The sequence below is a fragment of the Fukomys damarensis genome, unplaced genomic scaffold, assembly GCF_012274545.1.
Source record: "Fukomys damarensis isolate Sample0158 unplaced genomic scaffold, DMR_v1.0_HiC HiC_scaffold_5, whole genome shotgun sequence".
Lineage (NCBI taxonomy): Eukaryota > Metazoa > Chordata > Mammalia > Rodentia > Bathyergidae > Fukomys > Fukomys damarensis.
In genome coordinates this window covers 21,610,306-21,626,367 of record NW_022900917.1, presented here as the reverse complement: position 1 = coordinate 21,626,367, position 16,062 = coordinate 21,610,306, and the positions used below count along the sequence as shown (strand labels likewise).

The window sequence follows — 16,062 nt, the reverse complement described above, 5'->3', positions numbered from 1 at the left end:
GTTTTTTTTTTTTTTTTTTTTTTTTTTTGGTGCTGTACCAGGTATCAAACTCAGGACCTTGCACTTGGGAGGCAGGCAGCTATGCCATTGAGATAAATGCCTGGCCCTGAACTTTATTAATTTATAATAATACTATTGCATAGTTATATCTTTAATTTGCTTAGGTATACAAATTTATTGTGGTAGCCATTTCTAACTTCGTTCTTTTGTATTAGAAAATAAACTTTGCATGAGTTCAAGTCTTCTACACTTAATAAGGCTTATTTTATACCCTAACATATGCTCTCTCCTGAAGAGTGTCGCGTTTGCCGCTGAGGATATGTTGTCTGCTGCTGTTGGGTAGAATGTTCAGCAGATCTAGTTATTTATAGTGTTGTCTTCTATTTCCTTTGTGTTTTTCTTCCTAGTTGTTGTACCTATTATTGAAAACGAAATATTGAAGTCACCAAGTGTTACATTTTAATTATCTGTTTCTGTTCTTGATTTTGTAGGATTTGCTTCATATATTTTGGGGCTCTTTACATGCCTATAAGTTTTCAACTATAATATCTAAGAGAAGAGTTCAGTCTTTCGTCATTATAAAATGTCTTCCATTTCTAACAATTTTTACTATAAAACTTATTTTGTATAATATTTGTGTAGGCATCCCCCTTCTTCTGGGTACTATTTTTCTAGTATACTTGTTGTCATCCTTCTATTTTTGAGTTATTTGGGTTTCAAATTTAAACTGTGCTTTTTGTAGACATGATTATGTTTTCTATTTATTCTACTGTTCTAACTCAAGAGTGGATTGGTCAATCCATTTAAATTCAATGTAGTTAATGTAAGGAATTTCTGTTTGATGTAATCTTTTTTTGGTTTTGTTTTCTATATGTCTTATGTCACTTTGTTCCTCTATTTTTCTGATACCATTTCATGTTTTATTAATCATGGGTGTCCAACCTTTTGGCCTACCTGGGGCACACTAAGTGAAAAGAAATTGTGTTGGGCTGCATATTAACATAAAATACAGTTAATGTATATAGGATATCACCACAAGAAGCGCAAGTTTAGGAACTAAATAAGAAAATTTATAGGTCTGTTTAATAACAGTTGGTGCCTGTCTTCATATGCACATACACATAGGTAGATGAAATACTACTATGCAAATTGCTGTAGTTTATTCATTTACCAAGTTGCACAAGTACACATAACATCTGATGACATGCAGGTTTCAGTGTGATTGACTGCATGACAGGCTTACAAGGTAGAGTTAGCACTGTGGTACACCTTCCCCTGCACAACAGCCAGTGTCTTCTTGCCTATGCAGTCCACACTCAAGCGCTACATAATTGAATGAAAAAGTACTGCTAGAAATCACACAATGTTACAAGAGGTTGTATACCAATAATAACGTGGGCCACATTAGTAATTGTCCAGGGTCACATATGGTCCACAGGACACAGGTTGAAAGTGCCTGTATTAAATAAATATCTTCTAGGACACTATTTTAATTACTTTGGTTTTTTTTAATCTTCTATGTTTTGAATAATTTTCTTAATCTGTGGGAATTACAACTAATGTTATTTAAAACAGTCTAATACAAATCATTGAAAGTTTAATTTCAATAGCATGTGACACTGCTCTAGTCCCTCATCTTCATAATATTATTCTCTTAGAAATTACACCTTTATTAAGCCACTTATATAGTTTAATCATTATTGATTTATGCAAGTATCATTTTAAATAAGAAAAATATGCACAAAAGTACATATATATTTCTATATTTACTTGTGCAATTACCTTTAGTGGAGTTAATTTATTCTGTGTGTGGGATATTTAAATTAATGCCTGTTGTACTTTTCAGCCTGAAAACCTTCTTTTTATTATTTACTGTAGGGCAAGTCTGCTATTGCTCAATTATTTCAGTTCTTTTTAAATGAACAACTCAATTTCTCCCTTTTCTGGAGGGATATTTGTTCTGGGTACAGATTTCTTGGTTCACAGTCACTAGTTATTAACACATCATTACTCATGAGATATTTTTCGGTTTTCAATGTGCATCCTTTATGTTTGATTTTTTGATAGTTTGTTTATGGTGTGCTCAGATGTGGATCCCCTCTAGATCGTACTTGGGCTTTATTAATTATCTTAGAGGTACAATGTTTTCACAAATTTGGAAATGTTTTGGCCATTTATTTCAATGTTTTTTATTCCCCTTTCTCTTTCTCTTTTCCTGGAATCCCTATCATGCTTGTGCTGCAATCCTTGATGATCACCTCAGCTTTCTGGACTCTTCTTAACTCTTCATTTATTCTTCTTATAGTTGTCTGTGTATAATCTGAGTTAACCGCTATTTAAGTTCCTTCACTGTTTTCGTTTCTCACTTGAAATTGCCTGTGGATTCTGTCTAAAATGTTTTTATCTTCTGTGAATTCACCAACTGCATGGCTAGTGAATCTGCACAGATTTTTTTCTTGCCATTATTCTTTAAACACCATATTATAGTTATTCACATAGCATTTACACTCTATTAGCTATTAAAAGTAATCTAGAGATGATGTAAAGTACACAGAAAGATATAGGTAGGTTATATGAAGAAACATTTTATGTGAGGAACTTTAGCATCTACAGATCTGAATATCAATGGGAGACCCTTAAACTAATTGACCATGAATGTAGCTTACTAATTTATCACACATATATATATACATATATATATATTTACCATATATATATATGTATATATATATGACATCAAATATATAACAAATATATATGTTTTATATATAATATGTATTATAATGTTCTCTACTTAGTAAGATGTCCTCATATTTTAATTCTTCAGACATGGTTTTATTTAGTTGTTGGATGTACTTTAAATTATTGATTTAAAGTCTTTGTCTAGTAAGTGAATGTCTGAGCTTACCTACAGTTTTGATTGCTTTTTTTCTGTGTATGGACCATAGTATACTGGTTGTTCATGTGTTTCATAAATTGCTTTTTCAAAATTGGATATATTAAATAAGGTGAGACAATTCTGCAAATCAAATCTCTCTTAGGGTTTGTTTTTGCTTATTATTTGCTCTTCACTGTATGTTGTTAATATCTTACTAAATTGAATTTTCTTGACTAATTTTATGAAGTCTTTATCATATGCAACTACTAAAGTCTGCCTTAGTGTCATCTAATGATTACATAGATTTTTTTTTAAATGCCTTGAGAAAGTATGTTCAAATGGCTGAGTGGCTGAATGACTCAGGGCCCTATGTGTGTGTGGAGCTCTAACTTTTACAATTATACATTAACATTCAATTCAATTGTATAATGTACCAATAAATTTAATAAAGATTTAAAAAATGCATTCAGTTCTGCTTGGGCAGAACCTGAAACTCGGGAACATGAAAGGTGATAACCTTCTCACATCTTTTGGGGACAAGACATAGCCCTACACATGCATATAGCTTTCTAATCTTCCAGGAATCTATGTGAGAGTATTTTAAAGCATCCCATTGCCAATAATTTTCTTTTAAGTTTCTTGGTTTGTTTCAGATTTAGCTCCAATTAATAAGGCTGCCTCAGGTAACCGTGGTGTTCAAACACTTGTCACCAATTGTTCTTGTCAAGTGGCGTGGGAAACAGGCTCTTTCAGAGGAAACTTCATGCCAAGCCAAATAAAGAAAGACAAGTTCTGAAAAAGAACTTTTTAGTGAAATGCCAAACAGGTAAAACAGTGACAACTCTTTGAAGATGGGGATTTGGGATATCTGCAATCCAATTTTCCCTTCTCTAGTAGCTGCCATACTTGTGTTCCTCACAAATGAGATAGGAGCATGGCTGATGGAATTAAGGCAAGTTAAAGCTTGCTGTTCTTACTGAGATTCTACTGTTTTTTCCTTGAATAAACATTCCTTGGAATGTTTTAATGCTGTACTCAATTTCAAGTGTTCTAAAAATGTCGATTTCACAATTTTTGCTACTGTTCTCACTGTCATTATATAGGGTCAATTTTTAGAACTCAGAAATACTTGTCTTCCACTCCTTTTGTGTAATATTGCTTATATGCACCCTATATTTAGATTATTGCATAAAATTTCAACCTGAAAAAATGTATTCTTTAGAAGGTTTGGAACATTTATATTTAATAAAAGTATTAATAAGATGTATTGTGATCTACCACTTTATTATTTGTTTCTTTTCTTTGCTTTGTTTTTGCTTCTGTTCACTTTCCCAGCACCTTTTTAGATTGCTTGAACATTTTTAGCATTTCCTGTAAATGGTTTTGACAATGTTTTTTAGAATGATGTTTTAATAATTGTCCTGGAGATTACAAAACTATATAACATTTCAGACTCTAAGTCAAATCAGTTTTTATTCAACTTTCTATTTTTAACATACTTATTTAAAAGTCTTCATCTATGTTTTAAAATTTTAGCACATTTCCTATTTTACTGTAATATAAATAATCAGTGCCAACTTTGTGATAATACTTTTGCTAATTACTGTTTATATAGTTTGACTTTGCTATTTTTATATTTGAACTTGCTGGGCAAGTATCATTATTTAGGGAAGATCATGTAGATAGTGGACCTTTAAAAATTCAAGCCTTTAGAGGTCTTCACACAAAGAATTATGCATGTGAATATACTATTATAGCACAGTATGTTTTGCTTAATTAAATGTCAAGCAAGACATTGATGTCCCTGCTTGATGCATGTTCTTATTATATTCCAGTAGTTTTGCAATACCAGGTGAAAGGTATATAGGTAATGATAATGTACTGTATGAGGCTAGAAGAAAGGATTTTTGAATATTTTCACCATAATACAATAACAAAGGTTTGAAAAGACGTAGAGAATACAAAATATATACATGTATTAAAATATCACACACTACCCCAGAAATATATACAACTCTTATTTTTTTAATCTAACAGTTTCAAAAGTAAATTTTAATTAAATAAAAATTTTAGGAGAAAAAATAAAACGTGAAAAGTATATACATATATAGGGGGGTTGCTTTGGTTGCTGAAATTTAATATTTGGAATAAAAACTACAGGCCTTCCTTCTATAGCCTTGTTTAATACAACTTCTCACTATATATCCCTCATATTTTGTGATGAGTTTACATGAAAAATATCCTGAAATTGCTAAATCTGCACTAGTAGAATAATTATAATTTTAACTATTTATTTGTATCAGTGTAGCTTTATTGAGAATATAAAACCAAAACAAAGTTCAGAAAGACATGTTATAGCCAGTTTGATATTTTATGTGTGAACAAAATAGACTATGTTATGATTATCCTGAATATTATATAAAACCCAAATAATAACAATGATCCATTTTGTTAGGTGATGAAAAGCACTAAAAAAAAAAAAAACAGTAGAAGGAGAGACAGGATTAGACAATAAAGGGGAAAGATCTAGTGTTTTATCTAGAGGATAGAAAGGAAATACTTTCTTTTTTTTTTCCTCAAGTTTATTGGTACATTTTAGGTATACAGTACAGTTACATTCATTATTGCAACCTTGTACCTAGGAAAGACTTCCTTAATAAGATGTCATTTGACCTGATATTTCAATGAAAGTGAAAAGCAAATCATGTGGGTATCTGGTAGTATAAATTCTAAAAATAGATTGTCAAAGTGAAAAGATTCAAAAGACTAGCTCCTAAAGAACAAGAGATCTTAAGCAGCTAAGTGATTTTAAAAAATAATAATTTTAAAGGCAGACTAAGTGGTCCTGAACAGACCCTATGTTTGTTTCTCTATTTTGGGAATACATGGGCTCAAATGACAAACTTAAAAATGGAACCTCTAACTTGATTCTTTGATACGTGGTATAAGAGATATTTCTATTATAAGGTGAAGAAACAATACTATTTTTCTCTTCTTACTAGAGAAATAAGTTAAAAGCAATTAACCCTCCTATAGAAATTTTAGAGACTGACTATGCTGCCAAAAATTTTATGCAGTCATACTGATTATTTTCATGATCTATTTTTTTCTCACTGTAGATAGTTGGTCAAATAAACACCAGCTGAGAACTTCTGAAAATTCTAACTTGCGGTATACTTTCTTACTGTAGCAACATAGTAAGTCCTTTGCATGTGGTCCTTCGTATATAGACAAGAGGCTATGTCTTTAATGGAAGAGCCTTACAGTTTTAATACAGAACAGATCAACTCTCTATTTCAGCATTCAAATTAATTTCCAGAGATTCTAACTGCTTTTCCATCCTATAATATGTCATCGTATCAGTGATATAAGCTTTAAAGAAGACACTTGGAAGTGCCTGAGAAGCCTCTTCAGATATATGCACATGAAGAAGAAGAATGAACATTTTTTTTTTAAAAAAAAAGATTTACCACCTAGATATGATTCACAGAGGTCCACTGATTTAAAGTATGTCAGGATGTTTCTCAGAAGTATAGGTCAGCTTGTCAAAAGTTACACTCTATTTCACATGAAGAAAGGTACATAGATGCAACTTCTTATAAAAAAATGGAATTACTTGATAAACCCATACCAACATTCCTCTACTAACTATACACTGTAGAAAAACTCTTGTATATGAAAAAGGATGAGTAGAAATTTCTAAAATATTCATATCAGGGTAGTTCTAGGAGTATTCATGGGAAAAAAGAAAACTGAGAATAATCTAATTAGAGCATCTAAAATCAGTAGAACAAATAGAAAAAGACCAAAATATCCAAACAAGAAAATGTTATAAAGCAAAGAAAATTTATATCAACATTCATAAACAAGAATAAAACCCTAAAACATGACGTTCAGTAGATGCAAATTACATAATATATACACTACAATGTTATTTATATAAAATGACAAAACTGAACAATGTATTGCTTGACACATCTAGGTAGCAAATACATTAAAAGAATTTTACAAAATCAAGACCAAGGTTGTCTTTCAGAATCAAGAGAAGTGTTGCCATTGGTAAGGGGGCACATAAGAGGCTTCTAAGCTCGTGGTACCCTTTCAGTTTCTAACACGGGGGTAGATTCATGATTGCTCATGTTACTACTGTTATTTCAAATCTATATTACACATTGCCTGTGTGTATAGCAACCTGAAAAGCTGCTATTGTTGAAAAGAGCATGAGACAAAAACCTTATCCAGTAGATTGCTGCATATGCTACTCCACCTCTTGGCATTTATGACATGGCAGAGTCAGTGGAGACTGAATTACTTTTAGCTCACTGAAACACAGAATCAAGTCTTTAACAGGGCCCAGTAAAAGCAAAGTGGCAGTCTCTGGGGTTTTGGAACAGTGCCATATTTTCTTCAGCAAGTAACAGCTGTTAAGGTACAACTCCTGGATTGCTACCAACCTCTGATGGAGATTACCAGCCCATAAGACTCAGAGCCCACCAAGTTTGAGCAACTAGTCATGAGTTGGGGATTATCTAGTTTAAAATTTTTTTAAAGTTAGCTGTAACATTTTGATATTAAAAAGTCTTTACAAATGACTCTTTATAATATTCTGACAACAGCTGAAATAAGATTTCTGTTATTATTGTTATCCTTGGAGATGACCCGAAAAGAATACAATAAAGGGAAATCCTTTCAATTCTCAAAGTTTGAGATGTATATTATTACACAATTTACCTGGAAAGAGAAGTAATGTAAGAAAAAATACAATATTAGTTCTGAATGGGAAAATGAGCTAGCTCCCTAATCAGTTTGAATTTTTCAAAGGAGAAAGATGGAAAATGAAAGTGTTAGCTAAAAAGAATTACGCTGGCTACCAAAGATAAAATGCTTTGTTGACACAAAATAAATATCTAAAGAAGTATGAGAAAAATATAAGAGAGCACCTAGGGGTAAAAAATTATGGCCAATCATAAAATTTGATAATATTTCTATCTAACTTTAGAATAAAAAGCTTACAATTTTCAAAATGAAGATTTGGTTATCCTTTAAAGCATAGATCTACAGCAAACTAAGATGGCTGTTAAAGACAGGATCTGGAATGACTACAGAAAAGGGCAGGTAACAAATTACAACTGCAATGACCAGCTTGAGAATCAAGAGTGGTAACCTGGGCCTCTATGTTTTTACTTGCTCCTAGAAAGCAATAGCTGTTTATCCTCTACAACCCATTTCCCTATAAACACACCATGTGTAGAATTTTTTAAATGTTCTTCCCACTTCTTTAGGCTGGATCAAACTCGAACCAAAACAAGATAAACAAGACTGCCACTTGAGATCCTGGACATACAGAATAGTAACAGTGACTTTGGTTTGGTTGGGACCAGTATCTAGTTATTTGCTGAGGATTCCGGAGACATTTGTAGACGTTGCTCAGGATTACTTTCATTTTAAATGAAATTCTAAATGACAAAGAGAAGGAGGAGAGAGCCAGACAGAGGGAGGGAGGTAAGAAGGAAGGGAGAGAGATTCTAGTGATTCTAGTGAAAAAGGACAAGCAAGAATTCAAAGAAGGCTTGATAGAGATTGGAGCTTTGACTCCAAAGGATTTTCTCATTCTATCATTAGTTTTTATTTCTTTTTCTTCTCTGGATTCATAATTATTTCCATCTCTGGTTCACATCGAAAAAAACTAAGACTAAAGTAAAATAGATACGAACACGTTTTCTTGGATCATTTAAATCATTTTTATCAGGCACTAAAAGATTACTTATCAGCTTTCTTGCTTTTATTGATAACTAAGATTCAATCAATAATATACAGAGAGCTCCCAATTCAAGAGACTAAAACAAACATAACAATACTGCCTCTGCATTCATCTGTTACTGCCTCTATTTTCATCTGTTAAATATATAGCAGATTATAAATATACACTTAAAAGCACATGTTATGCAACAGAAATTTCCACTTCAAGTTTTTGACAGGAATTTCCCACAATGATTGTAGTTACTATGTACTACAAGCATGCACTAATAAAAAAGAATTTAAGGAACTGTATAAAATAGCAAAATAATAATTAAAAGGTATATATTAATACCAAAAAACTTAAAACTTATAGCTGGATTTTTTACAGCAAAGATGGCAGCACAAATATTTATAATTTTTATTTGCATCTATTTTGCAGACACTCCTTATTATGTTTCTCTAACAAAGTCTTTAAAAAGTCATTTTAAATTATAATTTCTAACCAGTAGATGTTTTCTATATTAAAAGTTCATTTGCTTATATATTATTTGGTGTGATTAAAACTTATGTAAGATGAGCCCTGCTCCTATGAAGAACCATATATTTAAATAGGTATAAAATGTATCTACTAAAGCATATATTAATGTATACAGATATAAAAACATTTAATAAAGATCATAAATATTTTAGTACCTCATTTTCCCCTTATCTTACATTTTTTAAAGAAACAATAAAGCAATGTACATGCTCTCCTTAATTCATATAAAAATCTATATTGATGTCAGGAATTATTTCATATTTAAAGGAGTAGCTTTAACTATGAAATTATTTTACATAGGAATTTCTTTAATTTAATAAAAGAATGAATACTTTGGTTTTAGCTGTTTTCTGTTCAATTCTGTACCTTTCCCCAGAAAGTAGACTTCACCTTTGCCCTTTGCTGATTTTTGTCACTTGAGCTCATTTCCATGTGAATATCTGGCTACTGTTTTATAAATGTTCATTTTTCAGAAGGTCACTGTTTTTCTCTTTTCTCAACAGTCAACTTTACACCAGCCACATTCATCACCATTGTGTGGTGGCACTGCTCTTCCTCTGCCTTTGCTGCTTTAAAAATTAATGCACTGTTATTTTCTGAATACTGCATAAGCTGCTTATGAGTACATTATGCTATCAAGCAAGCACATGCAGAAAAGCTCCCTAAACTGTTATTCTTTCAATGAAAATACAGCTGGTTCTGCTTCAAAGGCACATCTTTTCACCTGCAAATGGACTTGCTCCTACACTTATTCCTCAATTCATTGTCTTTTATTTGTGTCTGGAAATCTTTAATTGCCTTTAATTAGAAAAAAGTAAATTCAGTGCTTTAATCTTGCAAATACATTCAATCATAATTCTGTCTGGGATGAATACCAAGTTCTATTCACTGTCTGATCTCTATAACAAAGATATATAATTTATTGTCCATTTATATAGACCACACCAATTAAGATACAATAGAAAAGCAGAGAGATAATAGTCAAAATATTTGAAAAGAAATTTTTGCAATCTAAATTTAATTACTCAAATGAATTATTGGAAGATGAGTTATTTACAACACAGCAAAAATACTGACAAATAATATTTGTTAATCAACAGTAAAGACTTTTATATTGCCTTAAACATTTTTAGAAAAATTTCTCAACAGCTTAAAATCCCACCCTTTTTTCAAAGACAAAACACTACTTGCAATCTTACTTTTCTCAAATACCAGAATTACACTTAAAAGCAATAAAATTTTTCATATAAAATAAATTCCCAACTGTCACATGAATGCAATTTTTAATTATTATATTACAGACTACATAACTATGAAAACCATTATAAACAAATGTCAATGGTCATGTTTAGGATCCCCTACAGCAAACTCCACTTACTACATCAAAAAACAAACAGTCTACATTTTTATTTCTTTGTGATGAACAAAAGTACAAATGCTCAGAAAAATAACTAATCAAGACATCAATCCGTTTGATTAGAATACAATTATTCAAAACGAAAAAAGACTAAACAATGGATCTAGTGAATTAGCACCAACATAGTAAAATTATCCATATTGGCAGTCATGACATGTTTCCCAAAAGAAAGAAAAGAAATCTTATCTAAAAAGGTGAAATATACAAAAATTAATTTTTTAAACTAAGTGCCAAATCATGTGTTGTTTTATTTGTAGACACAGAATATTGCAAATATCTGCAGCAAGCCCAAAAAGTATTTCTATTCTCCATATTGATATTTCAATATTAAATATATAAAAATGAATTTTAATAAAAACTGGAAACAGAGTGTAAACCACTAATTAATCCCTAAAAATGAAGAATCTTATGCAATTTTAAAAAATTGTAATTATATTACAAATAAAACTCATACAAATGATCACTTTTCAGTGCTTGGATATAATGGCTTGGCATTAATCATATGCTAAAAAAGTCACATCATCATTTAACATAATACAGAGAAAAAAGCATTAAGGTTTGTGCCACTGTAAAGTTAAACTAGCAAGTTGCTCGTGACTTACAGAATAATTTCCAAGAAGGGAGTATTAAAAATGCTAAAAAGAGCAATAATTATATATGGAGGTGAAATGCAGTTAAATAGATCTTATAAAGTGTATCAACCTTTAGTTTGCACTTAACATAGAAACATTACACTAAATACACTGAAGAAACTGCTATATTTACAAGGTATGCTTGGAGATATAATTAAGCAAAATTAAAAGAAAATAACGGAAATGATAACAGTGAAAATAAAACAAGCTTTAGAAAAGTTTTATATTTCAGTAAGTTTTCAGGTTCGCTAAAGACATTGCTACAAGAGATATGACAGAACAATTAAGATTAATATAAACAGATTATATTAAACAAAAGGTGTATAGAATTTAAACTATTTGAGAATGAAGAGGAATTACTTTATCAATATTTTATTTGATATTCATCAAGGCAGCTTCCAGGAATAACAGCAGAGATGAGATATAATTAGAAGAAGCTTTTGCCTTCAAATACTGAAGCTGTGCATAAAAATAAAATTATATGTGAAAAATGGAAAGGGAATACATGAGATGCATGAGTCAAAAACTGATATACTTTATATTTCATTAAGTCCAATGTGAAAAAGATATCCAAAAAGGGAGAATGAAATAAATGTAAAACTTTTAAATTTAAAGAATAATAAAAACAAATTTGTCCAAAATTTTTAGAAAAAGTTTGGGGTGGAGACTAGCAAAGAAAGCTCACTACCACTAAGAAGTATGAAATGAAATTCAGGATGACTAAATTTTCATCCACATTAGTAAGTGTCACAGAATTAAATTAGCTTACTTAGAACTAAGATTCTTGGGCTGGGGATTTAGCTCAGTGGTGCTGCTGCCTGCCTCGCAAGCGCAAGGACTTTGATCCCTGGAACCAAAACAAAAACAAAAACAAAACTAAGATTCTTTTCTACATCAGAAAGCATGAAAATGTTATTTTAAAACACAGATGAGAATAAAAGAATAAAAATATTAGAATATTACACAAGGGCGGAGGATTTAGCTCAGTGGTTCCGCTGCCAGCTTTGCAAATGCAACGTCCCGAGTTCGATCCCCAGTACAAAACAAACAAACAAACAAACAAACAAAAAGGTGATTTATCAATATTAATATAAAGCAAAAAAGACTCTAAAAACTTTTAATTACTTTGTAAAAAGGGAGAAATAATAAATGTAAAAGTTACAAAGGCTAAATAACAATCTAGCTTTGCATCATCTAAAGCAAAAACGCATAAAAAGAATTGAAAAACTCAACTAGAGTTTTCAATTTTTCTTTCTTGAAAAAAAACATCTAAAATATAACTACAAAATAATTTGAAAACCATAATTAACAACTAGTATTTCAGTCAAATATTAGAAAACACCTCTTCCTTTGAAGCATTGAGGGGATGTAAACACAATGACTACAAACTAAGTGGCAGAGGAAGGAGGAAAGTTTCAGATTGAAAACTGCTAGCCCAGCCTGGTGGCGCACATCTGTAATCCCAGCACTTGGGAGGCTGAGGCAGGAGGATCCCTGTGAGTTCAAGACCAGCCTGGGCTACCATAGTGAGTTCCAGGTCAGTCTCAACTACATAGTGAGACCCTGTTTCAAAAAACCAAAAATCAAAAACAAAACACAAAAACAAAAACAAAAAACTACTACCTGCTACCATATAGAAAACACTGAAAAAACAAAGAAAAGGATAAAAATCAACTAGAGGAAATAAAAGTGAAGAGATTTTTGCATCTGAGCAGTTATTAACTTCACTATACTATTACGTTTTATGCAAGTTTCATGGTAATCACAAAGAAAAAATCTAATTATCTCAAAATAAAAATCATATTTCAAAGGAAAATAGCAAGAGAGAAGGGGAATAACCACAAAATACAAACAAAATAACAAAATACAAGAGCAATTCCTCTTGAATCTATAATTACTATAAATTCAGATAGATTAAACACACCAATCAAAAGATAAGAGTGGCTGAATGGATTTTTAAAAGATCCAGTTATATGTTGGCAATATGAAACTCTTTTAAAATTGAATGATTAATCGTTTAAATTTAATACACAGGCTGACAGTGAGCAAATGGAAGAAGATACTTATGAGTATTTCATACCTGATAACCAAAAAAAGAGCAGGGGTGGAGACAGTTACATCTGAGGAATGGACTTTAAGTCAAAACTGTCACATGAGACAACAGAAGTGACTAACGTTAAATGAGTCCACTAAATAGGAAAATACAACAATTATAAATTTATTTATAATTATGTAATTTAGAATTACACTTATTCCACAGCATTTCAAGGCAATTGCATCGAGGACCCTCTGTAAATGCCAAAGTCCATGAATGCTCAAGTCCCTTTGTTGGAGCAATCATAAGGCAAGCCTTTGCCTCCCTTCCCCAAGTTTTGTTCCAAAAATGTAACTTTGTGCTGTGGTTTTTTTTGCCCAATGGGGAAAAACTAAGACCCAAGATACATCATGTAAAGGTACAAGATCTCAATGATGAATGTAAATGCATTGTATACCTAAAGTGTACCAATAAACTTAATGGAAAAAAATGTTCTGTAACTGTTTGAACTGTGTAACTGTTCAGAAATGTTCTGTTAACTCGGTCTCCTTCAGGAATGTTCTGCTAACTCTGCCCCCTTGATTGTGCGCATGCCCACCTGCCTCATAGATCCCTATATAAAAATGCCCCCGTTTATGCTCAGGGATCAGGATTCAGAGCAGGTAAGCTTCTCTGAGAAGGCTAGGAATAAAGGTTTTTCTCTACCTCTTCAAGTAATTTTCAGATTCTGGAGTCTTCAAACTGCTGGAGCAGTAGCAATTGAGCTGTAACACGTGGCTGTAATAGTGAGCTGTTCCTGTTTCCCACCACAGCCTATACAAACTGGCATAGTATTCGCATATAACCTGCAAACACCCTTCCTTATACTTCAAATCACTCTAGAATACCTGCAGTACTGAGTATGATATAAACAATCTATAAGTAGTTGTTTTAATGTATTGTTCAGAGTAAATGACAAGAAAAAAGCATGTACATTTTGAGTATAGATGCAATGTCTCCCCAAATATTTTTATTTGTACTCAGCTGAATCCATGGATGTGGAACCTGTGGATAGGGAAGACTTACTGAATATAAAACCAATATCACAGTACCAACAATCATATACATATGCATTTATGGAATTAAAGAGAGAGCCTGAAAGCAATACATGGAGAGATCACCCAAAGGAAATCAAGAAGGAAACAGCAGATTTGAACAATACTACAGGCCATGGACCTAACGTTGTACACTGAAAATTCCATCCAACAGTAATAAAGCATGCACATTTTCAAGTGCCTAAAAGCATTCCCCAGGATGGATCACACGCTAAGTCATAAAACACACTTTAACAAATTGAAGAAATTTGAAATCGCTTAAAATATCTTTTCTAAACCAGGTGTGGTGGCTCACTCCTGTAATCCCAGCACTCCAGAGGCTGAGGCAAGAGGACTGCTGTGAGTTCAAGTCCCACCTGGGCTACATAGTGAGTTCCAGGTCCGTCTCAACTACATAGTGAGACCCTGTCTCAAAAAACAAACAAACAAAAAAAAATCACAAAATAATCTTTTGTAAACAAAATGGAATTAAACAACAGCAATATGAAATTAACAACAAAAATAATTACATAGTGAGTTCCAGGTCCGTCTCAACTACATAGTGAGACCCTGTCTCAAAAAACAAACAAAAAAAAAATCACAAAATAATCTTTTGCAAACAAAATGGAATTAAACAACAGCAAAATGAAATTAACAACAAAAATAAAACTGAGAAAATTCACAAGTATATAAAAATCAACTACTCTTAAACCATTGTTGAGTCAAAGAAATGTAAAAAAGGAAATTTGAAAACACAGACAGATAAAAATGAAAACATACTATACAAAAAGGTTGAGATGTAGCAAAAGTAGTTCTCATAGTTTGAATGTCCTATTCCCTCTGAAACTCATGTTGAAACTTATTCCCCAAATTCATATGTTGATTGTATTTGGAAGTTGGACATAGAGGAGGTAACTGGAATTACATGTGGTCATCAGGTGAGATTGCTGTGATGGCTTTATAAGAACGGGAAGAAAGACGGACCGGGCACGTGTCTTCTTTGTCTTGCCAGGTTGCCTGCTACTGTTAGTGAGAAGGCTGCTATGAGTTCTCAGTGCCATGCTTTGGGACTTACTAGCCTACATAGCCATGAAGTTGAAAAGTCCCTCTTCCTTGAATACTAATAAGTCTCATGTTCCCCTGTATAGCAACAGAATATAGACTGAGACACTAGTACAAGAAGAGAAATTTATTGTGATAAACACCTATCTAAGAAAAGAAACAATCCAAATTGAATAACATGTTCTACCACAAGAAATTAGAAGATGAACAAATGAAGCCCAAAGTTAAGAGAAGAAAGGAAATAATAAAATGAGAGAAGAAAAAAGTGAAAGGGAAAAATAAGAGAAAAAAATTAATAACATTGAAAGTAGGTTTTGTGAAAGAGAAAATTCATATACCCTTAAAATCAAGAAAAAAGAGAAGATTCAAATAAATAAAATCATAAACAAAGTCTCAGACAATACAAATGATGTTGCAGAAATTAAAAGATCGTAAGAGACCACAATGAACAACTACATGGCAACAAAACATGTAGAAATAATCTAGAAAAAGTAGGTATATTTCTAGAAACATATTACCTAGAAAGAATGAATAAAAAATAAAAAGAAAGCCTAAACAGACACATAACAAATGAGAAGACTGAATCAGGACTCTTCCAAAGATTCTGATTCCAGAATCAGAAATTTCCAAAAATGGAAAAGCCAGTGCCAAATACCTTTACAGGTATTTTGATGAACACTTAAAAAAA

General features: G+C 31.8%; 1 protein-coding gene across 3 annotated transcripts in view; it reads right to left on the bottom strand.

The window, feature by feature from the left end:
* Triqk (triple QxxK/R motif containing) overlaps positions 1 to 16,062 on the bottom strand; it is a 67,432-nt gene that overhangs the window by 14,429 nt on the left and 36,941 nt on the right. The window lies entirely within an intron of this gene.